Consider the following 13,371-nt stretch of genomic DNA (forward strand, 5'->3'; position numbering starts at 1 on the left):
CTCCTGCCTGGTGTTAGCTTTCTGCCACGCAGGAGGGAGGTTTACAGGCAAAAAGACATCACCAACATCTCACGCAACCCCTATATCTTAATGTGCAACTGAGACCCAGACATTTACTGTGTTAAATATTTCATTTTCCTGTGTTTGTGGAGTGCAAATATATAGAGATCAAGATGATAAAAAGCTATTTGGCTCTCTGCTAATGAAAAAGTAAGAGCCCTGAAACTGAAGGGGCTTAACCCCATTGTGAAGATAAGTGTCTTGTGATGGACACCAATATCTACATATGCACAGCCTTACAGAACTCCTGGGGTCTGTACAGTTCTTTGTTAAATGACACAATTGTACAATGGACATGGGCAACACTGTAGAAATAAAAGAGTGAGAACAATATTAATATTCCTTATAACACACTAATTTCATTTTGAAACTAAAGAGATCTGGAACTCAGAATGATCACGTCTCAAAATTCAAATGAGACAGTTTTAACAGACAACAAACTTTACCCTAAGCTGCCGTTTGCTGTGAGCAATGATAGGCTGTCCACATGTTTCTCTGCGGCAGGGCTGGATCAATTCAGGGTTAATTTTATCCAAAAGACAACTCCCTACAAACACATTAAAGCTTTAAAATGAAGCCACCCAACTGCTGCTTAGAGTTCTGTTTTACAGCTTATAATAAAATATCGATAACATAGTTTCCCTGTTTACTAAGAAAGAAATCATCCAGTACTGCACTCAGATTATTGCTTTAACGCTTTCGCTGCCAGGATATAAGAAGTAAATGCCTTAAAAAAACAAACAAAAAAAAAACAGCTTCCTCTCTGGAACCCAAACCCTCAGGGGAACTCCCAGTTTTATTGTAGAGATAAAATACACATCTAATGCACAAGTAGCTTGATTCAGACAAAAGGCAATGCAGCTACCAGTCTACTAGACTACCTTACCACAGACACACCCAGTACAGGCATCCAGGCTTCTGAAGGTCTGAGACGGAAGAATAAGCTCCCAATTCGCTAGCAGCCCCTATGTTTCACTTCTAGAGTGACAGGAAGGGGACTATTCTGTATGTGACAGTTAGGTTAGTGACTAACACATAACAAGGACGCATGCAGCCTGTAAAATAACCAGCAATTACTTTCAGTGTATTTATACTCCAGTACTATCCAAATCAGAGCCTTGATGGCTATAAACAGGTCAAAGTTTTGTGTATCTTGAAGGATTATTTTTTTATCAGATTCATTCACTTTAATTACACCTATGACCAATTAGGGATTATGAAATCCTGGATGGTTTGTTTTGTTTTTTAACCCCTTAAAGGGCCACTAAACCCAAAATCTTTCTTTCATGATTCAGATAGAACATACAAATTTAAACAACATTACAATTTACTTCTATTATTTATATTGCTTCATTTTTTAGATATCCTTATTTGAAAAAGCAATGCACATGGGTGAGCCAATCATATGAGGCTTCTATGTGCAGCAACCAATCAGCAGCTACTGAGCATATCTAGATATGCTTTTCAGCAAAGAATATCAAGAGAATAACACAAATTAGATAATAGAAGTAAATTAGAAAGATGTTTAAAAATGCATTCTATTTCAAAATCATGAAAGAAAAAATGTGGGTGTCATGTCCCTTTAATGACCACAGCACTTTTCCATTTTCTGTCCGTTTGGGACCAAGGCCATTTTTAAATTTTTGCGGTGTTTGTGTTTAGCTGTAATTTTCCTTTTACTCATTTACTGTACCCACACATATTATATACCGTTTTTCTCGCCATTAAATGGACTTTCTAGAGATACCATTATTTTCATCATATCTTATAATTTACTATAAAAAGGGGAAAGAGGGGAAAAAAATGGAAAAAACACACTTTTTCTAACTTTGACCCCAAAATCTGTTACACATCTACAACCACCAAAAAACACCCATGCTAAATAGTTTCTAAATTTTGTCCTGAGTTTAGAAATATTCAATGTTTACATGTTCTTTGCAAGTTATAGGACCATAAATACAGGTAGCACTTTGCTATTTCCAAACCATTTTTTTTCCAAATTAGCGCTAGTTACATTAGAACACTAATATCTTTCAGGAATACCTGAATAGCCATTGACATGTGTATATTTTTTTTTAGTAGACATCCCAAAGTATTGATCTAGGCCAATTTTGGTATATTTCATGCCACCATTTCACCGCCAAATGCGATCAAATACAAAAAATAGTTCACTTTTTCACAAACTTTTGGTTTCTCACTGAAATTACTTACAAACAGCTTGTGCAATTATGGCATAAATGGTTGTAAATTTTTCTCTGGGATCCCCTTTGTTCAGAAATAGCAGATATATATGGCTTTGGCTAAATGCCACTGTACACCACACGTGTATTATGCCCAGCAGTGAAGGGGTTAATTAGGGAGCATGTAGGGAGCTTTTTGGGGTAATTTTAGCTTTAGTGTAGTGTAGTAGACAACCCCAAGTATTGATCTAGGCTCATTTTGGTATATTTCATGCCACCATTTCACCGCCAAATGCGATCAAATTAAAAAAAACGTAAATTTTTTCACAATTTTAGGTTTCTCACTGAAATCATTTACAAACAGCTTGTGCAATTATGGCACAAATGGTTGTAAATGCTTCTTTGGGATACCCTTTGTTCAGAAATAGCAGACATATATGGCTTTGGCGTTGCTTTTTGGTACTTAGAAGGCCGCTAAGCATCACACGTGTATTATGGCTAGCAGTGAAGGGGTTAATTATGTAGCTTGTAGGGAGCTTGCAGGGTTAATTTTAGCTTTAGTGTAGAGCTCAGCCTCCCACCTGAAACATCAGACCCCCTGATCCCTCCCAAACAGCTCTCTTCCCTCCCCCACCCCACAATTGTCCCCGCCATCTTTAGTACTGGCAGCAACTCTGCCAGTACTAAAATAAAGGTATATTTAGGCTTTTTTTTTTTTAAAGCATATTTACATATGCTGATGTGTAGGACCCCCTTAGCCCCCAACCTGACTGATCCCCCACCAAACAGCTCTCTAACCCTCCCCCTCTGCCTTAATGGGTGCCATCTTGGGTACTGGCAGCTGTCGGCCAGTACCCAGTTTAGAATAAAATTGTAGTTTTTTTAAAAATGTTCCCATTTTCTGTAGTGTAGCTCCCCCCCACACCAAAGACCAACCCCCCACCCCCTCCTAGATACCTTCGATTGTTTTTTTAAAAACATTAAAATACCCCTTTCTCCCACTTATACAAACAAAACTTTTCTGTAGTGTAGTGTAGCGGTTCCCACCCGCTCCCGCCCCGTGCACGTGCCCGCCCGCCGCCCCCGTGCGCGCCCCATCGGCCACGCCCCCGATCCCGCCCCCCTCTACATTACCCGGCCCATCGATGGCCGCCCACCCGCCTCCCAAGTCTGCTCCCACCCACCAACGATACCGGCCATCGATGTCCGGTGCAGAGAGGGCCACAGAGTGGCTCTTTCTGCATAGGATGGCCCAGGGGTGTTATTGCAGGATGCCTCGATATCGAGGCATCCTGCAATAACCGGAAAGCTGGTGGAAGCGAGCAGGATCGCTTCCAGCCGCTTTAAACCCCTAATGTCGTACAGGGTACGTCGCTGGTCTTTTAAGACTAGGTTGTGTGCGACGTACCCTGTACGACATGCGTCGTTAAGGGGTTAAGGGATAGGAAAGTCAAAATTAAACTTGCATGATTCAGACAGAGCATGTCATTTTAAAACACTTAAATTTACTTCTATTTTAAAATGTGCTTCATTCTCTTGGTATCCCTTGTGGAAAAAATGCACATAACCTTCACTAGTGGGAGCTAGCTACTGATTGGTGCCTGCAAACATTTGTCTGTTGTGATTGGCTGACTAGATGTGTTCAGCTAGCTGCCAGTAGTGCAATGCTGTTCCTTCAGCAATAGATAACAAGAGAATGAAGCAAATCTCATAATAGAAGTAAATTGGAAAGTTGTTTAAAATTGCAAGTTCAACCCAAATCATGAAAGAAAATTTTGGGGTTTAATGTTTTCACGTCTGTCGAATAAGAAAAGAAATTTGCGACTGGATACATTTTTTTTTATAAAAAATATATATAAGAATTTTAGCACAAAGTTTTTAAGCTACTGAGGCGTTTAAGTTTTTTAAAACTTCTAGTAGAAGACACTCATACTGGATCACATGGATGAATACTGTATGTTTTCAACTACATGTGCTTTTGTATTGCATATTTTAATACAGATTCCTTCTGATGGCCCACAGTGCAACATCCCTAGCGCACTAATACACCTGCAATGGACAAATTACATCATAACACCTTTTTAGAAAGCATTTCAACCAGTTATAGTTTAAACAAATGCTTTCAATTTATCTCATAATTAAAAAAAAAAAAAAAAAATATGCTTACTTGATAAATGTCTTTCTTTCCGGATATGGAGAGTCCACGTGGGTCCTCACTTACTGTTGGGAATATCACTCCTGGCCAGCAGGAGGAGGCAAAGAGCACCCACGGCAAAGATGTTAAGTATCCCTCCCCTTCCCACAATCCCCAGTCATTCAACCGAAAGAAAATGGAGAAAAGGAGAAAAACCAAGGTGTAGAGATGCCTGAGGTTTAGTAAAAAAAACACAGGCTTTGAAATACAGGGTGGGGCCGTGGACTCACCATATCCGGAAAGAAATTAATCAGGTAAACATAAATTTCTATCCTAAGATATGGTGTGTCCACGGCGACCTCAATTACTGTTGGGAACCAATACCCAAGCTAAAGGACACAAAGGACTAGGGAGGGCCAAGACAAGTAGACCTTAACAGAAGGCACCGCCGCTTGCAGAACCTTTCTCCCAAAAGAAGCCTCAGTCAAGGCAAAAGTATCAAACTTATAAAATTTGGAAAAAGTATGCAATGAAGACCAAGTAGCAGCCTTGAACATCTGCTCAACAGAAGCTTCATTCTTGAAAGCCCAAGAAGAAGAAACAGCCCTAGTAGAATGAGCTGTGATTCTCTCAGGAGGCTGCTGTCCAACAGTCTCATATGCCAAACGAATAATACTTCTCAACCAGAGAGAAAGAGAAGTAGCAGTAGCTTTTTGACCTTTACGTTTCCCAGAAAAACAAACAATGCAGAAGACTGATGAAAATCCTTGGTCACCAGCAAATAAAATTTGAGAGCACACACACACACACACACAAACATCCAGGTTGTGTAATAGACGCTCTTTATGAGGAGGATTAGGAGACAGAGAAGGAACAACAATCTCTTGATTAATATTTCTATCCGACACAACCTTCGGAAGAAAACCAAACTTTGTACGAAGAACTGCCTTATCAAAGTAAAGGCAAATCACACTGCAAAGCTGAAGGTACAGAAACTCTCTGAGCAGAAAAGATAGCTGTAAGAAACAAAACCTTCCAAGATAACAACTTAATATCTATGGAATGCATTGGCTCAAACGGAGCCTGTTGCAAAACGTTAAGAACAAGATTAAGGCTCCACGGTGGAGCAACAGATTTAAACACAGGCCTAATTCTGACCACGGCCTGACAAAAGGATTGCACAACTGGCACCTTCGCCAGACGCTTGTGCAGCAAAACAGATAGAGCAGAAATCTGGCCCTTCAAAGTACTGACAGATAAACCTCTCCAGAACCTCCTGGAGAAAAGAAAAAATTCTTGAAATCCTGACCCTACTCCAAGTGTAGCCCTTGGATTCACACCAATAAAGATATTTACGTCATATCTTATAATAAATCTTTCTAGTAACAGGCTTACGAGCCTGAATCATGGTCTCAATGACCGACTCAGAAAATACATGCTTAGATAAAATTAAGCGTTTAATCTCCAAGTAGTCAGCTTTAGAGAAATGAAGTTCGGATAAAGAAAAGGACCCTGAAGTAGAAGGTCCTTCCTCAGAGGAAGTCTCCACTGTGGTAGAGATGACATTTCCACCAGGTCTGCATACCAGATCCTGCAAGGCCACACAGGAGCTATTAGAATCACTGACGCCCTCTCCTGCTTGATACGAGCAATGACTCACAGAAGGAGAGCAAACGGAGGAAATAGGTATGCCAACCAGGAAGGCCTGAGAATCCCTTAACCTTGAATCATACTTTGGGAGCTTGGCGTTCTGACGAGACGTCATCAGATCCAATTCCGGTACCCCCCCCATTTGATGGTTAACCTGTAAAACACCTCCGGATGGAGTTCCCACTCCCTGAGATTAAAAGTCTGTCAGCTTCGCAGTTCTCCACTCCCGGAATATGGATGGTAGAGAGACAGCAATGGTGAGCTTCCAACCATTGAATAATCCGAGCCACCTCCTTCATGGCTAAGCAACTCCGAGTTCCCCCCTAGAGGTTGATGTAAGCCACAGAGGTTATGTTGTCCGACTGGAACCTGATAAATTGAGCTAAGGCCAGTTGAGGTCAAGCCATCAAGGCATTGAAAATTGCTCTCACCTCCAAAATGTTTATGGGGAGAGTAGATTCCTCCTGAGACCAAAGTCCTTGCGCTTTCAATAAATCCCAGACTGCTCCCCAACCCACCAGGCTGGCGTCTGTGGTCACAATCACCCTAGAGGGTCTCCGAAAGCATGTCCCCTGAGACAGATGTTCTTGAGACAGCCACCACGGAAGAGAGTCTCTTGTTTTCTGATCTAGAACTATCTTCTGAGACAAATCTGCATAATCCCCGTTCCATTGATTGAGCATGCCTAACTGCAGAGGCCTCAGATAAAATGGGGCAAAAGGAACTATGTCCATGGAAGTCACCATCAGACCAATTAGTATAAACGTTATGGACTCTCGACCCTAGAGCTAAAAATACCCCAAGGGCCTCCTCTCTGTATCCCGTTATTCTCCCACAACGGATTGATTAGAGTAGGTTAATAGTTTACCAAAAAGATGGTGGCGAGAGCGGCGCTCAAAAGATGAGCTGGGGTATAAGGATATTAGTACAAAACACTATTGGATTAATCAAAAAGGTACATTTTAATACATAGCATTAAAATAAACAAACACATAAATAAATAAATTGTGGCCACAATATAAAATCTTAATATTTATAAAACCTCAGATCCCTATTGGATTCTATAATCAATCTTTTATTAGCACTTTATAGTAAAATCACTTTAAGTGAATGTCAATTTTGATGCTAAAGTGCCCGTTTTTAAAAATTCAATTAAAAAACAGGGGCACTTTAATTCATCAAAATTTACATTTCACTCCTGTTGAGACAAAAAAAAAAAAAAAAAAAAAAAAAAAAAAAACTTACCTTTTAATCTTCACAGCAGCTCCAAATTCCTCCGCCCGTCGCAAAGCCTCTTCCTGGGTGTAAAATGAGGAATCTGGCTTCCTCTTATTACAGCGTTGAATCAGACACTGATTCCCCCGGGGGGGGGGGGGGGACGTTATTGGAGGATGACCTATCCATCATTTCTGACATCAGAAATGGCTTGCAACAACCGGAGGAAGCTGGAGCTGCTGTGAAGGTTAAAAAGGTAGGTTTTTTTTTCTCAACAGGAGTGAAATGTAAATTTTAATGAATTAAAGTGCCCCTGTTTTTAATCAAATTTTTAAAAACCAGGAAATTCTGATAAAACGTAGTGCTTGAAGAACCTAAGCAAACAGAGCTTTAAATGGACACCGTCCACACAGCCTTTAAAGGGACAACTGCACACAATTTTAACGAAACGCGTAGATTAGACTCCTGCAACTTCTACACTTAAGGACTATAAATACCTATCGCTATTGATAGATTCTACAAAGAAACTTGGACAATCAACTATTAAATTTCAGCGCCTGCAGAAATTGCAATTCTGATGTTACCCCGGAGACCAAAGGAGAACGTGGATTGTGTGAGCTACCCATACAGCTGATACAAAAAGAAACGCTGTGCAGCCCTCAGAAAGGTCAGTAACCCAGCATTCAGAAACGCCTATAGACATTGACGATCTGATAGGTTAACTTGGAGACCTAAGGAGAACGTGGAACGTGTGAGTTACATATACAGCGGACACAAAATGAAACGCTGTACAGCTCCTTGAAGGTCGGTAGCAAAAAATTCAGATAGTAAGAATGCTACATTTTTTAATCCAGTTCACGAGCGCTTGTTTTTTTCTCTGAAATTATGAGTGCACACTTTTTAAGTTAAAGACTTTAAAAACTTTGTTGAACTGATACTTTGTTATTAACCCCTTAAGGACCAAGGCCATTTTTCAATTTCTTTCCCTGAAGGACCAGGGCTATTTTTAAATTTCTGCGGTGTTTGTGTTTAGCTGTAATTTTCCTCTTACTCATTTACTGTACCCATACATATTATATACCGTTTTTCTCGCCATTAAATGGACTTTCTAAAGATACCATTTTTTTCATCATATCTTATCATTTACTTTAAAAAAAATGATAAAATATTAGGAAAAAATGGAAAAAAAAACACACTTTTTCTAACTTTGACCCCCACAATCTGTTACACATCTACAATCACCAAAAAACACCCATGCTAAATAGTTTCTAAATTTTGTCCTGAGTTTAGAAATACCCAATGTTTACATGTTCTTTGCTTTTTTTGCAACTTATAGGGCCATAAATACAAGTAGCACTTTGCTATTTCCAAACCACTTTTTTTCAAAATTAGCGCTAGTTACATTGGAACACTGATATCTTTCAGGAATCCCTGATTAACCCTTGACATGTATATATTTTTTTTAGAAGACATCCCAAAGTATTGATCTAGGCCCATTTTGGTATATTTCATGCCACCATTTCACCACCAAATGCAATCAAATAAAAAAAATTGTTCACTTTTTCCCAAATATTTTCACAAACTTTAGGTTTCTCACTGAAATTATTTACAAACAACTTGTGCAATTATGGCATAAATGGTTGTAAATGCTTCTCTGGGATCCCCTTTGTTCAGAAATAGCAGACATATATGACTTTGGCGTTGCTTTTTGGTAATTAGAAGGCCGCTAAATGCCACTGCGCATCACACGTGTATTATGCCCAGCAGTGAAGGGGTTAATTAGGGAGCATGTAGGGAGAGTCTAGGGTTAATTTTAGCTTTAGTGTAGTGTAGTAGACAACCCCAAGTATTGATCTAGGCCCATCTTGGTATATTTCATGCTACCATTTCACCGCTAAATGCGATCAAATTAAAAAAAACGTAAAATTTTTCACAATTTTAGGTTTCTCACTGAAATTATTTACAAACAACTTTTCAAAGTATGGCATAAATGATTGTAAATGCTTCTCTGGGATCCCCTTTGTTCAGAAATAGCAGACATATATGGCTTTGGTGTTGCTTTTTGGTAATTATAAGGCCGCTAAATGCTGCTGCGCATCACATGTGTATTATGGCTAGCAGTTAAGGGGTTAATTAGGGAGCTTGTAGGGAGCTTGCAGGGTTAATTTTAGCTTTAGTGTAGAGATCAGCCTCCCACCTGACACATCAGACCCCCTGATCCCTCCCAAACAGCTCCCTTCCCTCCCCCACCCCACAATTGTCCCCGCCATCTTAAGTACTGGCAGAAAGTCTGCCAGTACTAAAATAAAAGGTATATTTAAAATGTAAAAAAAAAAAAAATTGTATTGCATATTTACATATGCAGCTGTGTAGGACCCCCCCTTAGCCCCCAACCTCCCTGATCCCCCCCAAACAGCTCTCTAACCCTTCACCTCTACCTTACTGGGAGCCATCTTGGTTACTGGCAGCTGTCTGCCAGTACCCTGTTTTCAAATACAAATGTGTTTTTTTTATTTTTTTTTATTTTTTCTGTAGTGTAGCTTCCCCCCCCCCCCCACAGACCAATTACCCACCCGCTCACAGATCCCTTAGATTTACTTTTGTTGGGGATTTTATCCCCCCTTACTGCCACTCATATAGCATGTATTTGCTGTAGTGTAGCGGTTCCCACCCGCTCCCTCCCCGTGCACGCGCCCGCCCGCCACCCCCTGTGCACGCGCACGTGCGCGCTCCCGACTATCCCGCCCCCGATCCCGCCCCCCTCTCTCTTCAGTTTTTCATCGATGGCCGCCCACCCGCCTCCCACGGTCAGCTCCCACCCACCAACGATTGCGGCCATCGATGCCGGTGCAGAGAGGGCCACAGAGTGGCTCTCTCTGCATCGGATGGGGGAAAAAGGTTATTGCAGGATGCCTCGATATCGAGGCATCACTGCAATAACCGTAAAGCGGCTGAAAGCGATCAGGATTGCTTCCAGCCGCTTTAATCCCCAAAGTCATACAGGGTACGTCGCTGGTCTTTAAAGACCAGGTTATGTGCGACGTACCCTGTACGACTCGTGTCGTTAAGGGGTTAATACTGATACTTTGTTATTTTTTACTATATATTGCTAAAAGTTAAGTGATTTTACTATAAAGTGCTAATGAAAGATTGAGTATAGAATCCAATAGGGATCTGAGATTTTATAAATATTAAGGTTTTATATTGTGGCCACAATTTATTTATTCATGCGTTTGTTTATTTTAATCCTATGTATTAAAATGTACCTTTATGATTAAAATGGCAAAATCTTCTGTAGAGAAAAGATACAAAAAAACCCCCACATAAATGTATTATTACTATCCAACTTGCCATAATTAAGGATCATTCTAGTGCACTGGTTTTTAAACCTGTCCTGAGACCTCCCTTACAGGGCAGATTTTGAGGATATCTGAACTGGAGCACAGGTGAAATAACCAGCTTATTATTAATCATGGTTATTTTACTTGCTCTAACCCAAGGTAATCCTGAAAACCTGGCCTGCTGGGGAGGCTTGAGGAGAGGTTTGAAAACCAGTGGTTTCGAGTAATAATAAAATGCTCTAATTCACTATAGCAATTTATTATTACATAAATACTATTGGAAAACAGTTTGTTTAACTCCTGCAAAGTGGTTATTAAATGCAGTTAAATATGTGCTCATGAGCTTTGTATTTGTACACCTGTGCAGTTCACAGTTTGTGAGCCGCCAATCACAAGTTCTGTACTGCTCAGGAGCTAATCTAATGCTGGAGTTAAAGTGATGGGAAATTTTACATGTTTTAAAAATCAGGTCAGGAATCTAAGCGACATTTGAACACTTCTAATATAAATGCGTTGAAAGTTACTTATTAATCTAGCTGTACCCTTTAAAATACCCCTCGCTCCAGCCGCCCACTTCAAAACATGTTTTTTTGTGAGCTAACAGTTTAAAATGTTCTCCAATCAGCATTCTAGTCCTACGGCACTTTTGTTGCAGCTAGAGTGCTGATTGGTGAACAATTTCAAACAGTTAGTTAGTTCACACACACACAAAAAAGTTTTGAAGTGGGCGCCCGGAGCATAGGGTATTAGAATAGCACGGCTAGATTAAAAAGTAAGTTAAAGCTTATCTTCCTTAGACGTGATCAAGATCCAATTATAAAACATGTACATTACTTTAAATACAGTTTGCAACCAGCATTCCATGTCTGGCGGTAAAAGCATACAGGGAGTGAGGACTGTCCTTATATACTGTATCACAAGCGTTTATGTATAATACACATTGTGTTTCAAAAGACCTCAATGACACTTAAAGTGAAGGTAAACTTTGGTGAATGAAAGCCCATTTTTTAAAAATACTATTAAAAACAGGGGCACTTTCATTCATCAAAGTTTACAAAGCAGCCGTTTTGTTAAAAATATTACCTTTTTTACTTTTCACTGCTACAGCAGCTTCCCCCACCTAGAGATCCTCTATTCACCCGTCAGCAATGACTAATCCGGCTTCCTCCAATCACAGCTTTCCCCCCAGGGTAGTCATTGCCTGAGGCCATGCTGTGATTGGAGGAAGCCGGATCATTGCTGACGTGTGAATAGAGGATCTCTAGGTGGGGTAAGCTGCTGTAGCAGTGACAAGAAAGAAAGGTAATTTTTTTACTGCTGCTTTGTAAACTTTGATGAATGAAAGTGCCCCTATATTTAATAGTATTTTTCCCCAAGGCAGAACATGCAGTGATCTGAGATGTCATCGCAGAAAATGCAGCATGTCTGCAGAAAGAACAGGATACATGCAGGAATTGTTAGCGATTTAACTTTTCAACGCTGCTCCACATTAGGCTGTTCTCTTCAAACAGAGCTGTTCTCTGGCTGCACTGTCTGTGTATGTTTTTTTATCACAGTTCATCCAGAGCAAATTGTTGTTTTAAGTGAACAGTGAAATATGCAGTAGCGCTGCAAAGCAGTAGTGCATTGATTGACTGGCTCTCAGAAATTGTTTCAAGCCCATGCCCTAGCCTTTAACTGTCTGCAAAGCTGTTTTTATTTCTGAATGTAAGACGTTTGTATGAGCAATGCACCTTTTTTATTACTACTTCTATATGTCTGCAGCTAATTTGCAATGCAATTTTCAATAAATATTGCTTTATTCTCCATTTAACTAACACGTTGCAATTGAACTGGTGCTTTAGTGTAACTGCCTAATTTAAAATTGTATTTAATTTAAAAATGTCTGCAGAAAAATTTTCACTAAAAAAAATCTCATCATAGAAAGTGAAAAAAAGTTCTGCCTGTGGGGTATTTTTAAAAAACGGACTTTCATTCACCAAAGTTTACCTTCACTTTAAAAGAAGTTTACTGCTGCAAATTTTTTTATGTGCCCTAAAGGGACAGTCTACTCCAAAATTGTTATTGTTTAAAAAGGATAGATAATATCGTTATTACCCATTCCTCAGTTTTGCATAACCAACACAGTTATAATAATACACTTTTTACCTCTCTAATTACCTTGTATCTAAGCATCTGCAGACTGCCCCCTTATTTCAGTTCTTTTGACAGACTTGCATTTTAGCCAATCAGTGCCCTCTCATAAGTACCTCCACGGGCGTGAGCACAATGTTATCTTTATGGCACACATGAACTAACACCCTTTAGCTGTGTAAAACTGTCAAAATGCATTCAGATAAGAGGTGGCCTTCAAGGGCTTAGAAATTAGCATACAAGACTCCCTAGGTTTAGCTTTGAACTAAGAATACCAAGAGAACAAAGTCAATTTTAAGATAAAAGTAAATTGGAAAGTTGTTTAAAATTGCATGTCCTATCTGAATCATGAAAGTTCAATTTTGACTAGACTGTCCTTTGTTTACAAGTAGCTTCTTTACCTTTATTTTGAAATAGTCGATTTAGCCTACGGGATCCACACCTATACTGAAAGTTTCTATACTGGAGTCAAGGCCATTGATAAGCGTAAGTAAACACAGCCAGCATAGGAAATTATACTCCCAGTGGGGTGCAGGATAGTTAAAGTGATAGTAAATTTTAGCATTTGAGAGACACTAGGATTTATCAGTGCAACAAATAAAGGGGACTTTCAGTCATGAATTATAAAATACTTCATGCTGAAAGTTCCTTTATTTAT

General features: G+C 39.7%; 1 protein-coding gene across 4 annotated transcripts in view; it reads right to left on the reverse strand.

The window, feature by feature from the left end:
* Positions 1 to 13,371, reverse strand: part of PLEKHA1 (pleckstrin homology domain containing A1) — a 127,700-nt gene that overhangs the window by 93,402 nt on the left and 20,927 nt on the right. Inside the window, exon 1 of one of the 4 annotated variants that reach the window (XM_053692627.1) lies at positions 947 to 1,009. The exons of the other annotated variants lie outside the window; for them this stretch is intronic. The gene's annotated coding sequence lies outside the window, so the exon portion shown is untranslated. Of the gene's footprint in view, positions 1 to 946; positions 1,010 to 13,371 lie in introns of those variants that run through there. 4 annotated transcript variants of the gene reach the window in all.

The sequence above is a fragment of the Bombina bombina genome, chromosome 9 (assembly GCF_027579735.1).
Source record: "Bombina bombina isolate aBomBom1 chromosome 9, aBomBom1.pri, whole genome shotgun sequence".
Lineage (NCBI taxonomy): Eukaryota > Metazoa > Chordata > Amphibia > Anura > Bombinatoridae > Bombina > Bombina bombina.